Raw genomic sequence first — 22,232 nt, forward strand, 5'->3', positions numbered from 1 at the left:
TGAAAGTTACTACTGATGGTTGCTTAGTAGCCTAGGAGAAATGCGCTAATGGTCTCAGTCTATTTACACATCATGAAAACCATAACCTCAACTGCAACTAATTGATCATCATCAAGGAGTCAGAGGCACCACAGACTAAAGGGGCATCAAGACCACACTATCTTCTCACCTCTAGAACTGGCCCCTACAGGTAAAACTTAAAGTGCACTGGTCAGATAGAGTGGAAAATAAAACTGCCTTTGCAGAAAGAAGTTCAGTCTCTAGTCCTATTTAGATATATATTTTATAAGCAGTAATTTATCTTTTAAAATACTTTAAAATCCCATGTCAGAATTCTCTGTTTGAATTTGGAAAAGAAAGGTCAAACAACAGGGATATTTTAAATCACAGTTTGCTATAGGAGTTCCTATATTTACTCCTGGGGGAATTCTGCACCAAAAAATTAAAAATTCTGCAAACAGTATTTTAAAATTCAGCAAATTTTATTGGTAAATAAATAAATGTGGAGGCTCCAGCATGACAGTGGGGAGCACAGGCCACTGACTGCACAGAGGTGGGAGATCACCCTGCAGCCCTCACCCCGGGACATGTACTCAATGGTGAGGCTGCACCCGACCCTGACATAATGCAAGGGCCAGACCTGCCCCAGAAACACCCTGGGGCTCTGCCCCTCTGTGCCAAGCACACCAGATGTTGACAGGCAGGCTCAGCCCAGCAGGATCCAAGTGTGGAGGGGCATAGAGTGGGGAGATCCAGGTGTAGGGTGATAAGGGTTCTGTGTGGGGCAATCTGGCTGCGGGCAGCTGGGTGAGGTGGTCTGGGTATAGGGGGGATCTGGATGAACAGGGGCTCATTGGTGGAGGGGTTCCAAGTGGAGAGGCAATGGGACTCTGTGGGGGGGTGTCCAGGTGAAGGTTGTTGGGGCTCAGCAAGGGGTGTCTGGTTATGGAGAGTTCAGCATGGGGGTGTTTCTGGGTGCTGGCTTGATGGGGTGCAGGTAAGGGTGCTGCTTGGTAGGGCTCAGTGGGGTGGTGGTCTATGTCTGGGGAGCTAGTCAGGTGCAGATGGGGTAGGGCTTGTTGGGATGGGGGTTCAAGTGTGGTGATGCAGTCTGGCTGCAGGAGTGGGTCCAGATGCAGGGAGGTGGGGCTTGGCCAGGGTGTCTGGGTGCAAGAGGGCTCCAGATGCAGAGGGTGAGGTTTGTTGGGGTATAGGTTCGGGTTTAGGGGCCTCAGTGGGGGAGGGAGGTCTGGGTGCAGGTGGTGAGGCTTGGTGGGGCAATCTGGGTATGAGGTGGGTCCAGATGCATGGGCATTGGGCAGATAGAGGAGCAGCTCCCCATACAGTGACCTCTCCCCCCCACAGCTGAGGAGCAATGGGGGCAGGAAGGAGGGGGCCTGCAGAGATTCCTGCAGCTAGAGAGGTTTCTGGACTTTGGTCTGACCCAGCCCTGGCTGCTCCTTGCAGGTGAAGAGGAAGTCCCATCCTCCCCATCCCTGCCAGGAATAGCAGCTAAGCCTGGCACAGGGTAGAAGCCATTGGCTGGTGCATCCCCAGCTCCCCCTCACTGATTTACCTCTCCGCTAGCTGCTCCAGATGCCTGAAACAATGCACCTGCGCTGCTGGGGAGCAGTGTATGACCAGTTTTGCAGTTTCCCTTTGCTTCCCCCATCAGAAAGTGATTTTTCTGCAGGGAAGCAAAGAAATCTATGGGAGACATGAATTCTGCGCACGTGCAAGTGGCACACTATTCCCCCAGGAGTATTACTATGTAAGATTGGAGGTTGGTTGAAAACTAGCTAGCAGACCAGGGCCGCCGGGGTGGGGTGGGGTGGGGGGGACGCAAGTGGGGCAATTTGCCCCAGGCTCTGCAAGGGCCCCCACGAGAATGGCTGAGTCTCCCTCCCTGGCCCCTGCCCGACCCCGCCTCCACCCCTCACCCGGAGCCTCAGCACATCCACGAGCGTCCCTGGACAGCGCTGCAGCATGGCCTGAGCTCCTCCCCGCTCAGAGCCACGTGGTAAGGAGGCGGGGCTGCGAGCTCCAGGCCGAGCGGAGAATATAGTATTGCAATTTTTTTTTATGGAAGGGACCCCCGAAATTGCTTTGAGAACCACTCAATTAACCCCTCTGAAGCCTCAGGGAATGCAGGGGATGGGGGGGGGGGTCTCCCTTGGTAGGGTTGGGAAGGAGGTAGGTGGTGTAGGATATTGCTCTTCTCATGTGATCCCTCCCCCAGTGGCTAATTTTAAATGAAGCTACCCTTCCCTGACATGAATCTCCCTATGGCACTGAAATTACATATAGACTATAATTTGGCATTTGAGAAGTGAAAGGGATGGTAGCCCTAATGGAAAAGCTAACAGCTTGGCTCTTCTGCAAGTCTCAAAACTGCTGAATGAACTTTAGGGTAGGGAAGGCTGTGCCTCCCAAACAGCCTGGCCCGGCCCCCTATCCGACCCCCACCCACTTCTTGCCCCCCTGACTGCCCGCCGCCCTCAGAATCCCCGACCCATCCTGCTCCTTGTCCCCTCACCATCTGCCAGAGACCCCCCACCCACCCGAGGACCCCACCCCTGCTCCCTGTCCCCTGACTGCCCTGACCCCTATCCAGCCGCACACTGAGTCCTGACAGATCCCCAGAACGCCCACGATCCAACCCCCTGTTCCCTGTCCCCCGACCACCCCCTCAACCTCTGCCCCCTCCCTGTCCCCTGACTGTCCCCGGGACTCCCGGCCCTGGCCTCTTACCCCCGGGCTTCCCCCTCACCCAGAGACCACAGCAGGGAAAGTGCGGCAGTGTGTTCACACTGTCAGCTGAAAGCACACTGGCGTGGCCACATTTGTGGCACTTGCAGAGGCATTAGGAGCGGTGCATTATGGGCAGCTATCCCACAGAGCACCTCTTCCCATTCTGGCACTGTGGCTTGTGGGAAGGGGTCATGAGGAAGCGGGTCATTCTGGGTCCTGTCCCAAAGCCCTGTGATGCATCGCTTCGCATCCCAGCAATCCCTGTGCTTCCATCCACATGTGGTGCCACTTTTAAACATTTTTTGTACTGTGCACTCTGCCTTCCCTTTCGATCTGCGGGAATGGATCCTGAACTGCTGAGGAATATGCTGATGGGTCTTGCCAGCACGTCATGAATTGCAGTCGAGTTACTCTTTAAGCTACAAACTGACAGTGAGGAGTCCGACGATGATATTGACTCGCATAACGCATATGACACGAGATTGCTTGTGGCATTCACAGACATGCTCACCACCGTGGAACGCCACTTTTGGGCTCAGGAAACAAGCACTGAGTGGTGGATCACATTGTCATGCAAGTCTGGGATGACGAGCAATGGCTGCAGAACTTTCAAATGAGAAAAGCCACTTTCATGGGACTGTGTGCTGAGCTTGCCCCCACCCTGCGGCGCAAGGATGACCTCCTGAGGTCCCTTACAACTCTGATATTCTATGATTCTATGACACGAGATTGAGAGCTGCCCTATCGGTGGAGAAGCGGGTGGCTATTGCAATCTGGAAGCTGGCAACTCCAGACAGCTACCAATCGTTCGCTAACCAGTTTGGAGTGGGAAAGTCGATCCATTGGAATCGTGTTGATGCAAGTTTGCAGGGCCATTAATTGCATCCTGCTCAGAAGAACAGTGACTCTGGGTAACGTGCAGGACATTGTGGCTGGCTTTGCCTAACTGCAGAGAGGCGATAGATGGGACGCATATTGCAGTTCTGGCACCAGCCCACCTAGCCATTGAGTACATTAATCACAAGGGTTATTTTTCTATGGTTCTCCAGGCGCTTATGGATCACTGTAGGCATTTCATTGACATTAACGCAGGCTGGTCTGGAAAGGTGCGTGACACACGCATCTTTCAGAACACAGGCCTGTTCACGAATCTGCAAACTGGGACTTTCTTCCCAGACCAGAAGATCACCGTAGGGGAAGTAGAAATGCCCATTGTGATCCTTGGAGACCCCGCTTACCCGTTAATGCCGTGTCTCAAAAAACCCTACACAGGGGGCCTTGACAGTAGCAAGGAGTGGTTCAACAACAAGCTGAGTCAGTGCAGAATGACTGTGGAGTGTGCTTTTGACTGATTATAGGGCCGCTGGTACTGTCTGTACGGGAAGCTGGACCTGGCCAATGACAACATCCCCATGGTTATATCCGCGTGCTGTACCCTCCGTAACATTTGTGAAGGGAAGGGTGAAAGATTCACTCAGGCATGGACCTCAGAGGTTCAACACCTGGATGCTGAATTTGAACAGCCAGAGAGCAGGGCTATTACAGGAGCCCAGCGCATGGCTGCAAGGATTAGGGATGCCTTGAGGGAGCAATCTGGGGCTGAAAGCCACCAATAATGTTTGGTGCCCTGCACAGGAGTGAAGTGCAGTGGTTCCAATGTAAGACAAATACATTGTACACAATAGCAGAAATTGCCTGTCCCAAAGCAAGTGCACAGAACCCACAGGAGCCTCAAAATTTTGAGTAAGCACAGGGGTAAGGGGGACTGTCCTCTGGGATTCTGTGCCTTGGGGAGAGCCAACAGCTGCAGGGGGCCCCTATACTGAACACTGTCCCCACAGGATGAGTTCGTCCTGGAAGATATCTCGCTGCTGAGGGTGACCTGGAAAGCAAGGGAGGGTCTTCTACTACAACGTGCCTTCTGCCCAGGCCCATATGCAGCTTGCCTGTGTGCAGCAATGGTCCCCCCGCCCATGACGGCACACTGACGTGGACATGTTAGCCTTACTGGGACAAGGAGCACAGCAGCTCTACCAAGGAACCTACGCAAGCGGATTGCCCAGCTTATGCACGAGACCTTTTAAGAGATCACTGAGGCCGATTACCACAATGTGAGAGAGCACATCAACGCCCTATTCCGCATCTAGGTATGCATGCAGCTCTAACCCTCCTCGCCCCAAGAGCCCGCACCGAACAACTTCCTTCCCAAAATAAAAGCCGCTTACCGGGCACCTCCTCTGCTGTTTGTTCTTCCCCCAAGCACTGTCTGCTGAGACTGGCTACCTTCCTCCTGGCTTGAAAACAGCTCCTGGCAGCAAGCATCTAGGGATGCCGGGCTGTCCCCCTCTTCCTCACCAGCCTCGCTCCTGCTTTCCTCCTCCTCCTCCTCCTGCCTTGTTGAACTGGGCTCTGAAGTGTCCATGGTGGTCTTCGGAGTGGAAGTCGGGTCGCTGCCAGTATTGCATCCAGCTCTTTGTAGAAATGGCAGGTCACGGGGACAGCACTGGAGCGGCAGTCTGCCTCGTGGGCTTTGTGGTAGGCATTCCGCAGTTCCTTCAATTTAACCATGCACTGCAGTGCGTCCCGGTCATGGCACCTTTCCATCATGTCCCTTGATATCTGCCCAAAAGTATAGTAATTCCTACAGCTGGAGTGCCGCTGGGACCAGACAGCTTCCTCCCCCCAAACACTGATGAGGTCCAGCACCTCACCATTGCTCCATGCTGGGGATCACCTGGCGCATGGAGGCATGGTCACCTGGAAAGATTCGCTGAGAGCACTCCACTCCTTGCTGAGCAAACAGGAAGGAGATTTTCAAAATGCCCAGAGAATTTAAAGGGCAAGTCTGACGGTTGGTCACCTGAGGGCAGGGGAAGTAGAGTTCAAAGTGATGACCAGAGTGGCTAGAACAGGCACCATGGGACACTTCTGGAGGCTGATCAGAGCACATTAATAGACCAGGGCATCGACACTGACGCTGCGGCGTTCCAGCCAGGGTGCAGCAAGCATTATGTTTCAGGCTCCAGCCCTCCGCCCCCCATCTGCCCTGGCCCCCACTGCCCCCCCCCCATCCTTCCATACAGGGTTTAATTTGTCCTCAGGCTTGCCAGGGCTGAGTAAATCTGCTGTGAAAAGGGATACTTGTCTGTTTGTAATATCACTTTTCACAACAGACTTACTAGCTAGCAATAAATACATTACAATGATTTGAACGTGTATATGTGCATATTTACTTGGTTTTCCTAAAGCTAGTCAAGTATTTTAGGAAAAAAGCGTGAGAGCGCCCACCAACAAGATTTGGTGGCCACACTCTGAGCCACCAAAAAATTTGTCCTGAGAATCCCTGCACTAGAACTTGACAGGCTCTGAATCAACTGATAATAGAATACTGATTTTCTAGAAAACATGAGGCAATGCACCTGTAAACACTTAAGGGCATGTGTAACTTCAACAGGACTACTCAAGTGAGCAAGGTTCTGCAAACATTTATGTATGTGCATGACTGGGAGCTTAATTTACCAAATTCTGCATTCGGAACCATTTAAATTGGTGCTAATAGTTAAACTTGCACTAGAGGGCAAGATAGATAACTGAAAGAATTCAGCAAGACAGTTTTAATAAATTATTTCCCACAAAAAGGTCTCAAGAATAATTTATCAAAATGAAGGGGGAAAAAAAAAAGATATTGGCTTTTTTTTTTTTAAACTATTAAAAAGGAATTCAGGGCACTCACATTCTTAAGACGATATATATGGCCTGCTTCATTTGGCCAAGTGTTGAAGAGTGATAATCCAATATAATTAGTTACAACGTAGACACAATATTTATGCTAAGGAGATCATAAGGTCAGCAGATGCTATTTAACCTCAACTAGTCAATTTAAAGAAATACAGCTAGAATATGAGCAGAGGCAGGAGAGAGATTTTATTTGTGCTAGACTTTTGTAGATAGTAATCTATTTGAATTTTGTATATGCATTTTCATAAAGATGTGAAGTACCAACAGTGCTAGGGAGGATTTAATACAACTAAATATATACATACACACACACCCATTAAAAAGGTAAGTCTCTATTATTTGGTATTTATTATCTCAGATTAATTTTCTATTAGGAAATTAGGGCTTAAAATTAAACCTCCAAATGAATATATAACAACATCTACTGAAGCATTTTCAAGATCCGAAAACCAGCACTCTTCTATTCAGGTGTTTTTCCTGCTGTTGCTGCTACTACCCTTTGGCTTTACACAATTATATCATCATCATCCAACACCAATGCAACATCAAATACTATATTTTCAAGCTGATTATTCTGTCAAATCGATTATACAATTATCTGTTTATCCTGAACAGCTCTTTTGTCCTTCAAGTCAAGGCCTGAGAGACAAAAGTCTCAGCTGATCGTTAGAAGATTTTAATATTCGATTAAATTGTCAACTAAATGAAAATATCAAAATATAATTAAAGTCCTTATTTTAACTGCTGTAATTAGTTTCTCCTAATTCCAAAGATTGCTCTGTACTGTATAATATAGTAATTCAAACTTTAGAACATAATTAAACTTAAAAAAATTGATACAAGATTGCAAATACTGGCAGTTGAAAATATTTCTAACAAACACTAGTCATCTATGCCTCAGCATAAATGAGCGCCTCAGCATACTTAAGATGTTTGTAACTGATCAAATGCACACTCTGGAATGTTATCGGGCTTGCAAAACTATTTTTGTAGACATTTAAAAATATAAAATCAGATTAAAATATTAATCCAAAGAAAGTAGTTACATACAGACAAAAAACCTACTTGTGTCTGAAGGCAAGTGATTACGGTAAAAGAAAAAAAGCCCTCTCTGTCCTCCTTCGTTTGCTTCCTTTTTGCTACACTCAGAGGATAATGGGAACAGCCTGAGGGACTTCAAAAAAAGAAGGAGCTTTGTTTAGAGCAGAGACAGCATTCAGATTTATGGCACCATGACGGGAACTTTGTAGAGCAGCAATTGGACCTTGCTCAGCTCTCAGTCTTATTCATATAAGAAAAATAAATCCTATAACGTCTCAGGATATGTCTACAAATTTAAACAGAGACATAACATTTCTGCCTCTGAAGATGCAAGAGAGGAAAGGATACTTTCTTAAAAATCAAACGTGCCACTGCTATCCAAACCAACCTCACAAGTAAAAGTAAAAGAAAGGATAGACCTCAGCTCTGACAAACCAGTGGGGGCGGGGAAGCATATTTCAGAGTTAAGGGATCTCTAATGAGAGAAAGCCAGGCTACTAGTCCCATATGTTTAAATCTAGTGTTTCAACTAACTTTACCGGCTTCTGGAGAGAAAAGCAATGGCAGCCAGGGTCTAAGGCAGGGGTCAGCAACCTACGGCACACGTGACACAGGTGGCATGCGAGCCGCTTTTTGATGGCATGCTGGGTGAGCTGAGCCTGGTTCCACTCAGCACCCGCTGCTGGCCTAATGGAACCCCAGGCTGGCAGCAGACTGAGACCCCAGCTGGCAGGAGCCGGCGGCCAAAACCCCAGAGCGGAGCGGGCTGAGTGCCGCTCTGGGGTTCCCGCTGCTGGCCCCTTGCCAGCAGGGGTCTTGCCACCGGTGCCACTCAGCACCCACTGCTGGCCTGGGTGAAGGAACCCCAGGCTGGCAATGGGCTGAGACCCCGGCTGGCAGGAGCTGGTGGCTGAAACCCCAGAGTGGGGCCGGGCTGACCCGCTCAGCCCACCCCCAAAACCCCAGAGCTGAGCGGGCTGACCCGCTCAGCCCACCGCCGCTCTGGAGTTCCGGCTGCTCGCCCCTTGCCAGCCGGGGTCCCCGCTGCAGCCCCACTCACCTTGCTTCCAGTTGGAGTTCAAGCGCAGGCCCCCTGCCAGACAGGGGCCAGGCCTCCGGCCCTGCTCAGCCCTACCAGCCGCCAGCTCCACTCACCTCAGCTGCCGATCTGGGGTTCCAGTTAACAACTGATCACTCAGAAGCCTGTGTGCAGCTTAAAGTATCCAAATACTTGCCACCAGACATTGGAAAACTCAGCAAGGAAAAGCAAGGGCAAGGATCACACTAAACTAATAAGATCTGCATTTTAATTTAATTTTAAATAAAGCTTCTGAAACATTTTGAAAACCTTGTTTACTTTACATATTACAGTAGTTTGGTTATATATTATAGACTTATAAGAGACCTTCTAAAAATGTTAAAATGTATTACCAGCACACGAAGCCTTAAATTAGAGTGTATACATGATGACTCAGCACACCGCTGCTGAATGGTTGCCGACCCCTGGTTTGAGGCATATATGGCTATATGGATTTAAGTTCATCTATATATCACAGTGGTATCCAAGTACAAGCATCTTGACCTGCACCTAGAAATAAACAGGAATATAGTCAGGGGTGAAAGTAGGCTGGTACGGTGTACCGGTAAGAAGTGGCCACCAGTACTGGCCTGTACACAGCCGACATTAAAGCGCTGCCCCTCCTCTCTCTACCCCGCCATCGGTGGTTGGAGCCCCGGGCCCTTTTAAAATCACCAATGGAGCCTCACACAGCACGGGCCAGGCAGCACGGATGGGCTGGCTGGGGGAGACTGAGCCCCAGCCCCGACCCTTCCGCCTGAGGCCCCACCCCTCCCATCTTCTGTGTTACTTTCACCCTTGAATATAGTGCATGTTCCCTGCAGCCAATACCCCTTAAGAGGTAAGCAGGCATATTCTCCATGAGCTCTAGCTTTCAAGTGATCTTCAGCTATAGCACAACATGGGTTGCGCTGCAATACACCAATGTAGAAATCAAAAAAGCATGGATATTTCTGTGGTGAGGTCTGCCTCTGAAAAGTTTCACACATTTCTAGACAAGCAGAGATTTAAAAAAGGCTCAGCAACTGCCACCTACTGACAAATTCTCGGAGTAGACAAATGTCCAAGAACACTGCCAAATTGCAAACCTCTTGAAGGATGGAAAAAACACCTTTATAATAAGGGTGGAAGCAACCACTCCTGCACTCCCTTTAAATTCCTTCCCCCAACATCTGACTTGCTGAGACTGAGGCTATGTCTGTGCTACAGCAGCAGCACTGCAGCTATAGCATAGACATTTGCTACAGCAATAGATGGGTTTTTTCTGTTGCTGTAGTAAATCAACTCCCTTGAGAGGCAGTAACTAGGTTAATGGAAGAATTCTTCTGACAACATAGGGGTGCCTATACCAGGGCTTAGGTTGGCTTAATTTAGGGGTGTGGATTTTTCAGACCCCTGAGAGATGTAGCTAGGTTGACCTAAGTTTTAGATGTAGGTCAGGCCACAGCTTCAGCTTGTTCACTGTCATACAAGCCTCAGTTGCAGCTTGGCACTGGGAAAGCCTAAGGATATTGAACAACCTTGTCTTGTTTTCATTACACCTATATGTATGTGTCATCTGCATTCCAGTAAAACAACTACCCAAATCATGTCACTATCTTCTCTAAAAGTCTCACACTGTTGAACCAGAGGGGGGATAATAAATTTTGTGGAACCCCACCACACAAGAGACAGCTCAAGCAGCTGAACAACTGCCCAAACTTCTTAAAGAACAGAACCAGTTTAGAATGGCATTGTGTAACCAAACTAGGAAGATTGCATGGTCAAGAATTTCAAAGGCTGCTGACAGCTCTATACAGAACATCATGAACACCATTTCCTGTTGCCAACAGAATATGATGAAAATAAGGCCTGGTCTCTGGAGTGACAACCCTCAGGCTTCTTCTTACTTGGTATCAGAGACAAAGAATGGCACCGAGAGTCAGACTTAGAACTGTGGTCCTTTCTTCCATGGACTGCTCCAATGGAATCTGAGACAGTCTTTGATGCATTAGAGGACAAATGAATTCTCTTCATTTCAACAGACCCCAGAGTGGGATCTCTTGTGGATGGCTCATCTGCAGAAGGAGCAGGAATTTCTTCTCTCAGGAGAACTTCAGAGTCTGATGTGCCTCGCATGGACATCTCCATTAAAAATAGCTTCAATCATGCCTCTCTGGCTTTTTGAATGAATTTTGAAAAGGATTTGCAAACCACACATTTTGCAAGGATATGGATTTCCCCCAAACAAAAAGACACCCTTAACATGCCTAACATTTAAAGGCATTGCTGCATCATCATATGGACAGGTTTTAAAACCTTATGATTTTGGTTCAAACACAAGGCTGATAGGATTACTGAGTCCTGATACCAGGGCTAACTAATTTAACTCCCCACACACCCATCACCACTGGGCTGAACAAAATATCGAAAGACAAAAATAACTAGGAGTACACTCTAGATATGACAGTAGCTAAGAGGACACTGGGTTTTGCCGACTCACTGCCATGGGCATTAAGAAGAAACTGAATGGCAACTGGGGTTGCTGTACCCTTTATGCCTTCTGAAAGGGAAGTGCAAGGGCATACAGGATGTATGCACAGCCCCAATGGATACTGCTGCTTAAAAACATTCTAAACACTTGTGTATAGGGTGCATGGCCAGAATGAGCAGGAGCCAGGTGTGCAGATACCCGAGGAGCACAAAAACAAGAGGGCATTCAACAGCAATATAAGCTAAGAATTTTTTTTACATAATGTGTGAAACTGTAGGAGTCACTCTGCAACTGCAGGAAGTTGCTGAGGCAAAGAAATTAATATTCAAAACAGAATTAGACATACATATGGATATCAATATCCAAAGTTGCCATAATTAATAATAATAATTTTGTGTAAGAGATTAAATGTCATGCTTTTGAGTTTAAGCCAATCTCTACCTATTAGTGATCAGGGTGAAACCCAATGTTGGGGCAGATTACATCATATCTGACTACTGCAGAGTTCTTACACCTTTCTCTTAAGCATATAGTGCTGGTGACTGTTGGGGACAGGATGCTGGACTTCAGTTTGATTCAGTATGGCAATTCCTATGTTTGTGTTTGAGGGAACCTGCCATCATATCCTCCTGCAAGGAGATATTAACCAACCACTAAGGAACCCACTAATTCCCTGTTATCATGCAGCTTGAGCCTGTGCTACACAGAAGGTCAAACTAGATGATCACAACAGTCTCTTTTGAGCTTAAGTTTTATGAATGGTCACAACAGCAACATAATACTGCCACATTGCACATGGGAACTGACTGCTTTATGGAAAGCATAGGTGGTACTAGAGGATGCTCAAAAGATGTTGACACTTATATAGCAGCAGCTACTGCCATGTTCTGGGCCCTTCAATGGCCTCCGTGGGAACAATGTGACATCAAACTTGCTACAAAGCTACGAATCTGTAGAACCATGGCTATACCAGCTCTATTATATGGCAGTGACAGGTGCTAAAGAAGGAGGAAGTGCAGTGGTTTGACATTTTTGATTCTCATCATTTTTGTCAACTGCTCCATATTAAAGGGCAGGACAAGATCAGAAATTACGATATTTTTAGCCAAACCCAACCAACTGCCTCCATCAGGACTGCTTCAGTTTAGGGGTTTTCCTGGTACCTGTTATTAGGATGGAAAACCAACAGACTACAAAGCATATTTACCAAGGAACGCCATTACATAGCCAGTGATCACACAGTTACAAAAAGCTCTGGTAGCACAATAAGATCACCAATGATGGACATAAACTGAATATCCACCTAGACCACCTTAAGGACCTTGCCAGAGACTGATCCGGGTGGCACTCAATCTGCAAGGAGCCTATGGGCTTCTCTACATTTAAAATGCTATAGCAGCACACAGGGCCGGTTCTAGGCACCAGCTTTCCAAGCATGTGCTTGGGGCAGCCCTTTTCAAGGGGCGGCATTCCGACCCTTTGGGGGTGGCACTTTTCAAGGGGTGGCACTCCAGCTTTTTTTTTTTTGCTTGGGGTGGCAAAAAACCTGGATCCGGCCCTGGGAACACAGCTAAGTCACTGCAGCCATGCAACTATAGTGCCTCAGTGGACACACTACGTATGAGAACGGGAGAGATTCTCCCATTTGCACAGGTAACCCATCTCCCCAAGAGGCTGTAGCTAGGTCGATGGAAGAATCTTTCCATCAACCTAGCGCTGTCTACACAGGGACTTAGGTCAGCTTAACAATGCCACTCAGAGGTATGCATTTTTCACTCCCTTGAGCAACATTATGCCAACTTAATTTTCTAGCATAGACAAGGCTTCTCTCTCTTTGAGATTTGTCATGATGATGATGATGATGATGATGATGATAAGAACTTATAAAGCAGTACAAAACAGTAGTTGCTCCACTATCTATAAATCACTACTTTAAAAAAATTATTGTAAATATTGCATGTACATAACTGTTTTCAACAATATAAATCTAATCAATTGTGGCACTACACCTATATAATATCAATTAGATTCAATACTGTTGCCCCTTTTGGGCATGCTCACAAATGTTTCTATCACTTTCTACTGGCTTTTTGCTCATCATTCGCAGAGATACAACCAATCAATCCTCTAGCCCTTGTGTTTTACAATCAGCAAAAGGTGCAGGAATCCTGCAGTAGTCAGATATGATGTAATCTGCCTCTTGCTTAGTCCTTGCCATATGAGCCAGTGCCTTGGGTGGCGATTCTGTTTCCACCCATCACTTCATAAAAGGGTATTTAATTGCTCCTTCAATTTAGCCTGAATGAAAGTTAGTTAGCACACCCATCAGCTTTAACTTGGCTTGTGATTGATATCAGCCAACATCATCTACCAGCATAACACTACCAAATGGTAGGGATAAGTTTATGCTATTTATTTTGAAATAACTGATTGTGCTTTCCTGTTTCTTTTCAAACTTGTCTACTTCCTGTGGTGTCCTTTCTGAGACTTGTTCCATGACAAGATTTACTCTGATCAGGGGTGAAACCACACAGTTTTGTGATTCTCCTGAGTTTGCTTTTTTGGCCCATGGTAACAATAGTAAAGAAGCACTTGCATCAGTTTTATGGAGTTAACATTTCACTAATTTCTAGGATACATAATTATGGAATTTTAGGAACAACTTGACTTTTATTGTGCATTAACTCCTGATTGATGGAGAAAGTATCCTTCCTCTTCCCTCAAAAATCACAATAAAGAATTTACAGTCATATAGAGATATACATGAAAATCCAAAAATCATTACATGTTATCCAGTCTTCTACATGCAATTCGATTTTTATAAGAGTAAACACACAATACTATATATGCTATACCAAATAGTATTACCTAGCTTTCTGATGCCAGCCAAACTCTCACTGAGTGGGTGGATTGAACACTCAGGATTTAAAATTAGCACATGCCCAAAGTAGGTAGACAGGGATGAGGACATATGAAATTTTGATCTTTGCAGGCCAACTAACTCTCCTGCTGCCTTCCCACCTCTACCCATGTCATGGACCCACCCCTGCTTCACTCTGCTCCCTTCCCAACATTGTGTGGTGTCTGTGCTGAAGGTAGGCTAACCCTAACTCAGGGGTCCCCAACGCGGTGCCCGCGGGGGCATCTTAATGCGCCCGCGTCCTGGCCCCCGGGAGAGCACCTGCCGAAATGCCGCAGCGGCATTTTGGCAGGGACGCCTCTCGCTGACACCGCTTGCCGCCGACAAGTGGCGTCATCGAGAGGTGTTGCCCCCGAATTTCGGCGGGAACGCCTCTCGCTGACGCCGCTTGTCGACGGCAAGCAGCATCAGCAAGAGGCGTCACCCCCGAAATTCGGCGGAATTTCGGCGGGTGCTCCACCGCTGCAGTGGTCCTTTGGCTGGCGCCCGCCAGCCAAAAAGGTTGGGGACTACTGCCCTAACTAATGCCAATCCATGTTCATGTATTTTTATCACATAAGTATTATAAAGGAATAATGTACTCCCTCAACAAGACATTCTAATTCTACCTGTGCACTATTAGTAGTTTTAACCACACTATCCTACACAGCCTGATATTTATGGTCATCACCTCTATCATTAGAGCCTTAAAATGTATGGTTGAGGATATACAATTGTTTTAGTCATGTATTTATTTTTGGTTGTGTTTCAGAACAGTACTGTAAACTATTGTCTCCAGAGTGTCAGAGAAAAACTCAGTTCTCATTTTCTGGTTGGGTGCAGCAAAGTCAGATACTTTATTTCTCAAGCAATTGCATAGAGGGAGAGAGTGCCCTAGGACACAAGGTTTCCCCCTCCCAGGCAGGTCTCTCTACAGGTAAACAATTACAGCAAACATTTATACTTTTTGTTACATACAATAATAAGCAACAGCTGCATTTTGTTTATACATAGGTCATCTTGATATCTTATATTTCTCACTTCTATTTAGACTGTAATCTACAATCCCCATTTATCTACACAAGGTCGCAACAACTTCTCACACAGTTCTTTCCCACTCGCCTCACACAATCCTCGCTTCTACAAATCTCGCGTTATTAGGGTTACAGCTAGCCTAACTCTTGCTAACAGAGACTGTCTTGCATTGAAATCCCCTTCAAATCCCTGTCAGTTCTTTCTCTACTTCCACAAGAGGAACTACAAGAAGAACAAGAGAACAATGTATTAGTTCTGTGTTATCCAGTTGTGATGTTGCTCCTCTGAAGACTGATATAGCTACCAGATAACGTTCCCTGCCCCCACCACAGTTAAAAATTCTTCTTTTATAAATGTACCTGGAAATAGTGACTAAAATTCCTTAGTTTTGAAAAGTTTACATGCATCTTGTTATGAAATTACAACACTGGTTCCCAAACTGGGGTTCATGAATCCCTGGGGGTTTGCAAAATGTTACAGGGGGTACTCAGGAAAAAATTCCCTCATGGTGGACAGAACTGTCCCCAGGGACTCCAGGCTGCATGGGGCCAGCAGCCTGGAGCCCCTGGACTTCCAAGAGCTAAGCAGATCAAAGCGAGCATATCTATCACAATGAGGAGATTTAAACTTCAAGACTCCTTATAAGAAATGGAAAGGGAGGTGGATATTTTTTGCTGGTTTTAAAATTAAATAGGCAGCTAGTATTGTTTTTTAAATTATTATGAAGAACAAGTTTAAGCTTTCTCGAGCAGTCCAGGCAAACAACGGACGTTACGAGACCTGAATGCTTGTGTACGAGGAACTCTTTGAGTTGGATTCTTAAATATCTTCATGCTCTTTCACATCTGATATTCCTGGATGAAACATATAAGACAAGGCTCCTAACAGGCTTATTCAAAGAGATACAAGCTACGAAAGGGAGATCTTTGAAAAGTGTTACCATTTTCATAATGTAATAAAAATACTGTAATGATACATAATTAATAGTGTGTAACAATCATGTCGTAAAAACAAATTTTATATTTCCAAGATCAATGCTTTTATAATTTATGCTCAGGTAAAGGAGAAAATCCCTGGAAATATTCATTTTTAGGAGGGGGTTCGCGAGACTTGACATTTTAGTGAAAGGGGTTCACAGGTTGTTAACGTTTAGGAACCACTGCATTACACAGATAAAAAGGTGATACTGTATCTACATATCACTCATTCTTTTTCCAACTACAATATACTACTTTGCCAACTCTAAAATAGGTCATAATAAATAAATAATAAAATAGGTCAACATTATGGATCAATAATAGTAATTTCCCAATTTCTCAATTAAAACTTCAGCCAGTCAGTTATGATTTCTCTCTATGAAATTTATTGCATCTGAAGATCAAGAAATTCCCATACAAGAAAACCTGCAGTAAAGCAAACAGAAACTCCATCCTTTTCGGAGATTGATATATTAAAATCATGTATATCAAAATACACATTTCCAATAATTTAAGATACATCTATATAGTTAAACCATATTTGCTTCAGAAGTATTTAAACATGTGTATTATGATCAGGTACCAACATATTGTGAATCAGCTCAAACATTTAGTGTAGGATCTTATTTGGTTATGATTAAGACTACACATTAGCAGTTGAGAGATGTGTAATTCTTAATCTATAGTTATATGCACATACAGTATCAAACATGGGCATTGGAAAACCCTATCTTGTCACCTTCTCTCTCGGTATCTAATGAAATGTATACCACTGCTTTTTTTTTTTTAAACTTATTTTACACTGGAAGTTAGACTAAATAAGAGATTATTCCAGAGGGTGGTGTTATTGAGAGTTGTTAGCCCCAGAGATGTTTCAGATGGATTTTGTATGGTAGGACTATTAATTTATTTTTCTTCCTCAAAAATTTAAGGTTGTACATACTAATCGTTTTGTTATCATGAATTTTGTAAAACTGTTTCATAAGACCTTGTTTGTTTACATACATGATGTGTTACAAATACTAACAATTGACACTTTTCATGTTACACTGGGCTTCCCAAAGTCATCAGATCAAAGTGATTAAATCAGAGCAGCTCTCTGACTGTATGCAAGTTTTGCTCAATGCATGTTGTTCTAGAAGAGAAAAATACAGAGCCACTCAATATAATTCATCATCCACTTTCAGCAATATGCAACGCTCACACAAACTACCTAAGCAGATTGAGAAAATGTTTCTCATGTAAATAGACCCATACATTTTTAAAGTGCTGCATAACTCCAATTGGCTTGACACTGACATGATAAACTCTGCACAAATTTAGGAGATTCAAAGACCTTGCCCTGAGACAATCTTGTTTAAAATCATAGATAATTGAAGCAGAGGACAAAATATCTTTTTATCCAGTTATTTAGTAGTACCACAAGTCTAGAATCAAGCTAAGTACCGAGCCACTGGGTGTTGCAAATCAGGATCAGTACTCCTATATAAAAATGTCTCTTTAGGATAAATTTTGAAGTTATGTGAGGGGCTTTAGACACATGACTCCACTTATCATAAACAGTACTCATGCAGATAAATCCCCACATTGTGCTTTGAAAATTCACTCCTCTATGTTAATCATAGAAATGTAGGGCTGGAAGGGTCCTCAAGAGGTCATCTGTTTCTAGTCCATCCTCCATCACTGAAGCAGAATTAAACATATCTAGATCATCTAGAGTTGCCAACCCTCCAGGAATCAAACCCTCTAATGAAAGATTATGTCATATGATGAAACCTCCAGGAATATTTTCAACCAAAAAAATCCTAAAATCATCCTTGAGAGATGTTTGTCTAACTTGTTCTTAAAAACCTTCCAGTGACTGGGATTCCACCACCTCTCAGGTAACCTGAGCCAGTGCTTAATTTTCCTTATATGTCAGAAAGTTTTTCCTAATATCCAACATAAATCTGCCCTGTTGCAAACTAAGCCAATTACTTCTTTCCTTATCCTCAGTGGACATGGAGAACTTGATTGCTATCCTCTTTATGACAACTTTTTACCTATCTCAAGACTTATCAACTCCTTCAGTCTTCTCCAAACTAAATATGCCCAATTTTTTTCAACCTTTCCTCATAGGTCATGTTTTCTAAACCTCTTATTTTTGTTACTCTCCTGTGGACTCTCCAATTTGTCTATACCTTTCTTAAAGTATGGCACCCAAAACTGAACACAATACTCCATCCAAGGCTTCATCAGTGGCAAATAGAGCAGAACAATTACCTCCTGAGTTGCATATGATACTCTGATTAGTACATTCAAAATATCTGCCTCTCTCAACTGCCTAACATTGCTGACTCATTCCATTTATGATCACTATAAACCCCAGTTCCTTCCAGGCAGTATTACTGCCTAGTCAGTTATTCTCCATTTTGTATTTGTTCATTTGATTTTTCCTTCCTAAGTGCAGTACTTTGTGCTTGTCTTTACTGAATTTTATCTTGTTGATTTCTCCAATTTATCGTGGCCATTTTGAATTATAATACTGTGCTCCAAAAGGTGTTTGCAACCCCTTTTTATTGCTGCATTTCCAAAATAGCTTTTGGAAAACCAAATACCATTATGTGTTATTTTTACTTGGATTAAACTATTTCAGATAATAGAAACTCTCCTCTGTTCACTAAAGTGATCCCTCTTTTTTACTCTCAGACACTAGAAGTCCAAAACATTTTAAGTATTAGCATATGAATCACCTAGTCCAAGTGTCTTTGGAAAAATTAATAATTTTTGCTTACAATACTATCAAAAAAAATTTAAAGGAAGCTTTGATTCTATGGCCAAGTTGTGTACCACCGGTAGAAATCTCAGTCAAAGCGACAAAAAATTAAAAAGAAATTAATTCCTGACACACACCACTTTATCATGGCAATATCGGATCAATCATATTTTTGAAAAAAATGTGCCAATCCCTCAGAGAAGGCGCTTAAGGACTGAGCTATACTGCTTTTTCACACCAGCTCCCCTGGGTGACACAAAAATCTGCATATCAAAAATACATGATCCCTCGATCTAATCTAATCCTTCCAGCCATTTTGTCCTCCTTGAACCAGGAGATATTTTTCCAAAAATTCAAATAAATGGTGCAAATCTGCTGTTTTAGGAAATTTTATGCCTTAAGAATTAATCTTTGAGAAAACTAAACATTTTCCTCTCTCTGTAGACCAATTCCACCTCAGATAAACCATTCTAAATACTATACAAAAAGAAAATAAAACTGAGGGATTTCCCATCTTCCTTCTTATCTTATGCCTGTGAGCTAAAATAATAAGCATAGCCAGACAGAGGTCATAATTCCAATACCACCTTAGATAATTATTCTGGAATTCAGTTTTTTTTGTAATTCCTATAAAGTGGATTCTATCCTCCTTCAAACTATGTGTGTGACACAAAACAAAGATTAGAAGACACTGCATGACTCAGTCAAGAAATTGACTTATTCGACCTTTCTACACTGCACACATTTCAAGAATCTAGCCCTCTTTCCCATCAGACCTGGCCAACTTTGTTCTCATGTCCTTTAAACAAACAGAAATATTGGCAATTCACGTGATGTCTTTTGACAAAAATTATCCTCTTGGAGTGTTCAGATCAAAGTGATTTTCCCAACAGGAAAAAGAGGACATTACCTGGACGTTGTCCTATTGAAAGTGTACTTACCGTAAAAAGAAACTTCTCTCCACATTTCTCAATAACTTCACTAGCAGCAATTCATAAGTAACAAAACACAAGCCAAAAACTTCTTTGCTTTTATCTCTAGGTCTTATCCATTTGGGAATTATCCGAACTAGTAATTCTCCAATTCCAATTTCTAAAAATCAAGTTTAGCCCTCTTCCAATATTTTTCTCAAGAAGTATCCTACCACTATCCGCAGCTCTTATTCATTTTGGCATTATCTAGTGAGAAATACAGTACCCCTAAATGCCAAAATTCCTTTTCCTGAAGAATTGGCACCAATTAATTTAATTTTCTGATAGTTCTTTCAAAGTACACAGCAATGCCCTGTTTCACAAGACTCCCCAAAGCATTTTCTCATTACACATGCAGAGTGACAACTGAACAATGGGGGTATACATTAACTTCCATAGAGGAACTAAGAACAAAAATCTGAACCACAAGCACCAAAATTCTTTCATTCCTGGAGAAGCAAGGCCTGTCTACCAAGACAACATACACACAGAGTAAGACAAACCTCAAAGCAGACTGGCTTGGCCTCCAGAAGAAAGTGAGAGCTGAACCAGGACGAAACTATAGGACAAAGGTCTACCATCCAATTTTCTCTATTGTCCCAGATAGTAAGCCTGACAGTCCAATGCAAGATTAACTACTATTTTAACTTTCTTAAATCTAAGTTTTTGTGTAGTATTTTAAAATGGTTTGCAACTATTTACTAATTTATCTTCCCCCTACCATTCATTACCCTGTTTCACACACATACAAATCATAGGGTCGCTCTTTAAAATGCTTCAACTAATTTTTTTAAGAAGTATATAATACATTGAGAATACTTATAATGAAGTGAAGAACTAATTGGATTTTTACTGAAATGCATTTACTGTATTTTCAACTATAATTTTCTGGCCAAAATTCAGTCAATTACTTATGCAAAAATGCAACTGAAATTTAAATTAGCTAGTTGAAGGAAATAACCACTGATTAACTAAATTTAAGTTGTGGATTTATGACAGTGTGGGAAGATCAAATGATAAATACCAAAGCTTTACTATACTGTATCTGCTCAGGAATCTTAACAGATTCCCTTTCTTTTTTTTCTAGAAGAATACTGAAAGGCTTAAAATTCCATGCTTCTTCTTAGTGAAAAGCTTTTTGAGCCTTATCAGGTTTAAGCTAATAGAAATAAGAATAAAGATTTAATATACAAAATACATCTAGTGATTTAATATTGTAATTATAATCAGATTGCATAGGTTTGTTACTACAGACATTCAACACCTATGATTTTTGTTGATGTTTTTAGACATAATATTTTAGTTTTTAAGTTGAGTCAAAATTTATTTAGATCAAATTAGATGTAAATGATGTAGAAGGCATTATTCAACACAAAGCTATAATACAAGGGAGCTTTATTATACTAAAGATAATGTAAAATGATGACTCCGATAATGGCAATGCTAACTTTGCCCATGAACAACAACATGCTTTTCTGTGAGTTCCCTCCCCCTTCCCTTCACCACTGCACACGCACACGTGCGCACTCCTGCTTTGACACTCAATCTTGCTAATATCTTTGTGTTCAGTACAGTTTAGATTTTAAGCGTCTGTGTACTTGGATCATGTCTTATTGCATCTATGAAGCTATGCACACCTACAGTATTAAATAATATAAGCCAGATACAATGAATAAGTATGTTCCTAAACTGTTTTATAGGTAACACTTAATTTCAGTCTTGATAAGGAGAAACTCCTCTTGTTCTTGAATATTAGGTTCAGAGACTTTGCTTATACTCCACAATCTGTATGCTACTAACAAATATAACAATGCATGCAGGTTTTTATAATGTGGGGTATTGTCCACTACCAATAAGAACAATTAACAGTTTAAACTTAAACTAGACTGATTTATGCACATGCTATTTCAACCTTTCAAAAGATAGCGAAGTCAGAATACATCTCATATCTTTTGATTGCTTGCTACTGCAAAAACTCATACATAATGCTTTTTTCATCTACTTTCTGAATATTGTATTACTGATGATCCCATGCATCTATATCCTCTCTTCTCATAAAAGTTGATCAAAATGCCAGCAAGTATTGAGAATTTAATGGCAATACCACTAACTTTCTACATACATAATGTACAATCAAGATTCATAGCATTATGAATTTTAAAGTACTTCTTATTTCAATATTGTTCACATTTTAAATGTTACACCTGTATCTAACATGTCCTATAAATTTGTTTACAGTGTTGCCACTGTGCCAATGGCACAACCTCCTACAACTTCATATTGAATCACATCAGGTCTCCTATACTTGCATTGTGCTGTAGTACTGTGGAGAGGCTGGGGGGAGGGGGAGAAAGGAGAGATGGGGATGGATGGCAGATTGAAAAGGAAAAAGGAAAAAACTTTCAAGGACAATCTCAAAAAGGCTTTAATTGTCAGGTAGCTCTCTCCTTACTTATACTGTTTTAAAGATTAGCTGTAATTGCACAGTAGCCTAGTGGGCTGCCAAGAGACAGC

At 43.2% G+C, this 22,232-nt stretch overlaps 1 protein-coding gene across 3 annotated transcripts in view; it reads right to left on the minus strand.

The window, feature by feature from the left end:
* The window catches only part of KLHL5 (kelch like family member 5), a 102,594-nt gene that overhangs the window by 60,106 nt on the left and 20,256 nt on the right, over positions 1-22,232 (minus strand). Inside the window, exon 1 of one of the 3 annotated variants that reach the window (XM_039540562.1) lies at positions 8,962-9,078. The exons of the other annotated variants lie outside the window; for them this stretch is intronic. The gene's annotated coding sequence lies outside the window, so the exon portion shown is untranslated. Of the gene's footprint in view, positions 1-8,961; positions 9,079-22,232 lie in introns of those variants that run through there. 3 annotated transcript variants of the gene reach the window in all.

This window comes from Mauremys reevesii, linkage group 5 (assembly GCF_016161935.1).
Source record: "Mauremys reevesii isolate NIE-2019 linkage group 5, ASM1616193v1, whole genome shotgun sequence".
Lineage (NCBI taxonomy): Eukaryota > Metazoa > Chordata > Testudines > Geoemydidae > Mauremys > Mauremys reevesii.